The 6000-nt window shown below is 44.6% G+C and overlaps 1 protein-coding gene across 2 annotated transcripts in view; it reads left to right on the top strand.

The window, feature by feature from the left end:
- The first annotated feature begins 489 nt into the window (after positions 1-489).
- KLHL5 (kelch like family member 5) overlaps positions 490-6000 on the top strand; it is a 68302-nt gene continuing 62791 nt past the window's right edge. The window contains exon 1 of one of the 2 annotated variants that reach the window (XM_037064327.1): positions 490-947. The gene's annotated coding sequence lies outside the window, so the exon portion shown is untranslated. The remainder of the gene's footprint in view (positions 948-6000) is intronic. The other variant, XM_037064328.1, reaches the window with a different exon arrangement.

Here is a 6000-nt window from a genome sequence, read left to right as displayed (position 1 = left end):
TTGTATAGTAGGAGTTGAATACACGTTGGCTAGAGGAGTGAATAAGCAATCTACTTTTGTAGAATTCTAGTATCCCGCCACTGGAAAACGGTCATGACGGGGACAGTTGGGGATCATGATTGCTGCGGCACAAACCCATACCTGGAGTACAATTATAATCAGATTTTTGCAAGGGGAAGGGTTGCAGGGGGCTGGGTAAGAGAGGCAAGTCTTAATGAGTTTCCCCAGAGCTCTGGGAAAATACATTCCTGTTCACTGAAGAACCAAAACCCACGGCCCGCTGTCTGATCGTCTTCCAGCCCTGCAGAGGGACCTTTTCCCAAACTTCCAACCCCAGGAATTCCCCGTTCCCAGTTTGAAGGGGCGGGGAACAACCGGAATCTTTGTCAGGTTCACCGCGCCCCGCCCCCTCCCGCAGAGCTCCGCCCAGACTGACGTCCACCTCCCCCTCAGGAGCTTGCCAAACCTCAGCCAGCGTACTCCCTATCCCCTCGCCTCCCCTTCCCTTCCCCAGGCCCCTGCGGTCCGCGGGCACTGAGCTGCGGGGAAGAGAAACCGCCAACCCAGAGGTGGCGGCCGTCTCCGGGGCACGCGGCCCGCCAGGAGGGGGCGGGGCCTGGAGTGAGGGGGCGGGGCGGGCCAGCCGCCCGCGCCGCGCCGGGACCGAGGGGCGAGCTGTCCCCGACCCCTACCCACCAGCCCGCGGTCCACCTCCGGGTTGTCCTCAGAGTTTGTCGCTGGTCTTGAGGCAGCTTGACGGAGGGAGAGTGGCCCGCCCGGAGCCGGCCGGCGCCGGGGGTGAGGCTGCCAGGAAGGGGTTGGGGGCGCCCGAGGGGCCGAGCATCCCTCGCCGCCACCCACCGACCCCCGTCCCCCGCCGGCCCTCCTCCTGGCGCCGGGCCACCCCGTCCCGCCGTGACCCCCAGCTACCAAGGGAGCCCGAGGAGGTAAGTGCGACTTCCTCTTTGGTGTGGGAAGGGAACCCAGGCGGAGCAGCGGGGCTACGGGCCCTCTCCCCGCCCACGCGACCCTCTTCACGGTCCTCGGCGGCCAAGTCCTACTGGGCCCTCAGGGGGGCGGCCCCGGGACAGCTCTGCCCCAGGGGGTGGGCCAGGCGGGCAGTTCCCCAAACTGCATCCGGGGCTCGAACCCGGGCCGGGCCTCCCCGCCCTTAGAGCTCGGCAGCGGCGTCTGGACCGCCCTGGACTTGTGTGCAAAGTTCTGGACGCGGTGTCGGCGAGCCTGCCGAGGCACGGACCGCTCTCCAGAATCTTGCCCTTCCCGGTACTGTTCTGCTAATAAACAAACTGAAAACCATTTCAGATTTATTTCAGATTTTTTCCCCATTACCCGCAGACTATCATAATCTAAGTTCTGCTTTTAAGTAACCACTTCATTCCGGAGTGTGGAGAATCAGAAAGGGAATTTATTTCCATAAAACCTCGCATGCCTGGTTGAAACTTTTTCTTTTGAGCATTTCATTGCATACTTCTGGATCAAAAGCTAAGGAAGGAAGTTTGCTGTATCAAAGAGTAAAATATTACTGCCATCTTTTTATTGTTCTGTTTGATTTTTAAAAATATATTTGAACGGTTGGTACATTCACAAAATTCAAAGGGTACAAACATGATAATATATACAAAGTTTCTCTCCTCTCCCACCCGTGCACCCAGCCAGCCAATATGACCACTGTTTTGTGTAGCCCTCCAGAGATTATGTATATGCAAATGCACTTATAAAAAAAACGAAAACTGTCGTATGTTAGTAAAGTTCCTTGCAGTGACTGGTACCCCATAAATGTTCATTCTCCCTCCGCTTAGAAAACAGTTTAATAAGTCTTTTTAGTTATTAGACCACTGAATAAGCAATGACTTTTTCTGGTTTTAAGCCTTTGTGAATTTAACTATATTGTGAATATGTATGTTCTATTGGCTTGCTATAACTATGTGAATGCCTTTACACAAAAGGGAACACAATATTTTGGGGCAATCAGCAGGTATGTAGAAATCAATATGAAATTGTAGGAAGGTAGGTCTTAATATATACAGTGGTTAGTTTCAAAAATGATTTGAAGCAACTTGGTACCATAGGGTGAAGCAAATCTAAATGAGGAAAGTGAGGCAGAACAGGAAAAAAAAAAAAGAACATAAAGTCAATGGGAAAAGGTAATACTAAGTGCGTATTATAAGATTGTATGATGGAGTTGACATCTTTTAAAAATCCCTAGAGAAAATAATGAATTTTGGACAACAGAGTTCTTTGATAAAGGGCAATAATAAAACTCTAAAGATATGCTCTCTGAAGATTTAATTTGATCCATTCATAACATTTAAAATGATCCAGGACAGTATTTTCCAACCTGTGTCCTAAGAAATGAGAAATCAGTAGTTTATTACTTAAAGTAAGATTCTAAGTTCAAAAAAGCTTGTGATAGCTGGGTTAAACCAGTTTCAATACTTAATACTCTTTCTTGTCAAATGTTCAAGTTTACTCTTTTAAAACAGAATATATTTTGTAACCTTTTCCCAATTTATTTGACTACGGAACACACATTGAGAACTACTGAACTTACAGAAATGGATGGATTGCCTCCTCAGGGGGTGCTTCATGAGAATTTCCTGCAGCTGAGGTCTGATGGGAATTGGAAAGCAAAGAGTCTGAGGTTACCCAGTTTGGTAAGAACCACAGTGAAGCTAACGTAAAAGTCAGAATTTTAATATACTATATATTAAAGGTAAAGGCTACTTTTCCCCTGAATTCTCTCATAGTTATTGTTCTGCAAGTTGCCTGTTGGATCAAATGACCTCTAGGATTTTTTCCTATTCAGTGTTTCATGGGTTTTCCAGGTCTTGAATTAGATGAGGTTTAGGCAAATAGAATTTCTTCAAGAATGACTTCAGTTATTCTCAGGTATAAATATGTGATTAACATGTTCTTTTCATCACAAATATTGTTGATACTGTTAATTTACTACCAAACTCTAGAGTTCGTAGTGGTAAAAGGTCTTAGAAAACATGGTGATAGTGGAGAGTAATTTGGAACCAGAAATCTGGGATTCCAGCACTGATGTGCCAGGTTGTTTCCAGCAGGTTTATAATCAGTCTGAGTCTGTTGTCTTATTTGTAAGATTAGAATAATGACAGCACCCATTTCATGCAATAGATGTTGAGAGAGGAATAGGTATTGGGCAGTAAAGAAACAGCTTTAAGCCCTGGCTGGTGTAGCTCAGTGGATTGAGCGCGGGCCTGCGAACCAGAGGATCGCAGTTCGATTCCCAGTCAGGGCACATACCTGGGTTGCAGGCCAGTTCCTGGCAGGGGACACACGGTACATTGTGTGTTTCCGGCAGAGGCAACCATACACTGATATTTCTCTCCCTCTCTCCTTCCCTTCCCTCTAAAAATAAATAAAATTTAAAAAAAAAGAAAGAAACAGCTTTAAGGGTAATAATAAATAACGTATCAAGAATCTTTTAGTTCTGGCCAGTGTGGCTTGGTTAGGCATCACCCTGCAAAACCAAAGGCCGAATGTCTGGATTGCAGGTTCAGTCCCTGGGCAGGGCCATAGATGTTTATCTCTCATATCAATGTTATGCTCCCCCTTTCTCCCTCCCTAACCCTCTCTCTAAAAATAAATAAATAAAAATTTTAAAAAAGAATCTTTTACTGTCTAAATATTTTCCTGATTGCAGATAACAAGAGTTTGGAGGTCAATGTCCTTGGTTCCGGAGTTTCAGCCACCAAGTAGTGAGAACTGAGAGAGTGAGGGATTAGTAAAAAAGTGCATCTGAATCAATTCAATTCCTACGTTTGGATTTGGAGAGTTTGGATAATGAGGGACACTTCTATAGGAAAGCATTCTATAAATGATGTAGTGCTATATAAAATACTACTATTCTGAAGATAAATGAGGGTCAGAGCTATTCAATGTCTTCACTCCATTTATGAGAAAGGAGTTTGTTGAGTATATCAGGTAGGGTAAATTACGTGGTTGTAACAAAGGACCTTCACACCTTAGTGGTTTAAAACAACAAAAGTTTATTTGTCAGTCACAGTACATGTCCAATTAAGGTCAGCAGGACAGGTCAGTTGTCAGTCCCAGGTTGTCACAGATTCCTCAACACTGCTTGCACCATTGTTAAGGCAGGGGAAGAATTTGTCAGGAACATATATGTTAGACTTAAAAGAGCAAACAAAAAAAAGAGAAGAGTTGGATTCAAACTTTAGAGTGTCTGGACTGCCATTCCAAGCTGGTCTTTTTTTTAAAGATTTTATTTATTTATTTTTAGATAGAGGGGAAGGGAGGGAGAAAGAGAGGGAGAGAAACAACAATGTGTGGTTGTCTCTTCCATGCCCACTAGTGAGGACCTGGCCTGCCACCGGGGCATGCACCCTAGACTGGGAATTGAACCAGAGACCCTTTGATTCACTGGCTGGCTCTCCACCACTGAACCACACCAGCCAGGACCCAAGCCATTCTTACACTCTTGTTGCTGTGTAGTCGAGCGGATCTCCTTAGGTTCAACTGAATATTCAGGCTCACCAAACTGTCATCGGCTTGTTCACTCAGAAGAATATCAGGCAGGACCTGCCGCTTACCAGCAGGGCAGCATCCCGGCTCCTCATCAGCAGTTGTGCTCCTCACAACAATCCATGAAGCACTCCGTGTAGCTATCTGGGAGACAGCCTTTCACATGGACCCTCAAGTGCCCAGAGACAAAGAATTTCACCTTGAAAATCTCAGGTCCCACGGAAGACGGTATCTCTTATACAATTCCATAGACTTAGCTTCCCGGGTCCCTGAAAGACATAGGCCAGTTACAAGAGCATCACACTTAGGAAAGTCAAGACTAGCTTCCTATCGGGTATTTATAGTTTATCTATAGTTCCTCTGAGTCTAGAGGCAAATTTAATAATCATTTTTACTGTGAACAATGTTGCCTGGTAATGAAAGCAGCATACCTCCTTCCACCAGAGCTAAAAGTCTTAGTTAACCAACTGAAGGTTAACTAAGGTTAACTACGGTTAACTAGGTTGGTCAAATGCAGAAAAGGAAAAGATTTTTAACTCGACTCATACTTGTGTTATCCATAGTATCTTCTAAAGGACCTTTATCCATAGTCCTTTTCATTTGGGAAGTATTCGATAATATACCTTTTGCTTCCTTTGACGTAGTGTGTTTTAACTCTTTATGATGGAAAAAGTGTAAAACAGGAAGAGAGGTTGGGAGGAAGGTAAGGATGGAAAGGTGGACAAAGGCTACTAGATTGTTAAAAACACTGAATTCCATACTAAAGTTCTTGGCTTTTATGTATCTTGCAGTGATTGAGAACAAAAAAAATTAACTTTTTTTCTTGAAAATTTTTTATTTTAATTGTTCAAGTACAATTTTCTTTTCCTCCCATCCCAGCCCTCCCCCCCCCCCAATGTAACTTTTAAGTAAGACTGATATGGCCAAGAACTGCACTCTGGAAGTTGCTTTGACTGCAAGGTAGAGAGCGGATGAGAGGGGATTTCGACTTGAGGCTGGTTAGCTCGTTTCCACTTAATATTTGCCTTTCTTTGGGGAGATAATTCTACAATAGGCAGGAAAAAGGAGTACTCAATTCTGAGCTCTACAGGAGTTTAGAATTGCTGGATATATTCAGCATGGTCATTTGGAGGGGCCTGAATTAGCTTGTCCTGAATCTATTACTCCCACCCCCAGTGGAGATTGGGAGTTCGGGAGGACTAGCCTGAACTGGCTCCTTAGGTTCAATTAAACACTAAGAAGTTCTGGCCTCCACAGATCTCCATTTGACTCACTAACATACCTCATTTTGCATTTTGCTGGAGCTAAAGGATAGAACAGTCTCTTGGTGGATATATTAGGTTTGTTTTTAGGTCTAGTTTTAGGGCAAACCAGGCTTTTCTTTAATGGTTAACTGGTTTAATTGACATTTGTAGTGATTAACTATTTCTAATTCTGAGCAGCTAAGAAAGAGTGCTTCACATTTTTCTC

Source organism: Sturnira hondurensis, unplaced genomic scaffold (genome assembly GCF_014824575.4).
Source record: "Sturnira hondurensis isolate 20B ecotype Veracruz unplaced genomic scaffold, ASM1482457v3 Scaffold0015056, whole genome shotgun sequence".
Lineage (NCBI taxonomy): Eukaryota > Metazoa > Chordata > Mammalia > Chiroptera > Phyllostomidae > Sturnira > Sturnira hondurensis.
This window is presented reverse-complemented; position numbering and strand designations above follow the sequence as displayed.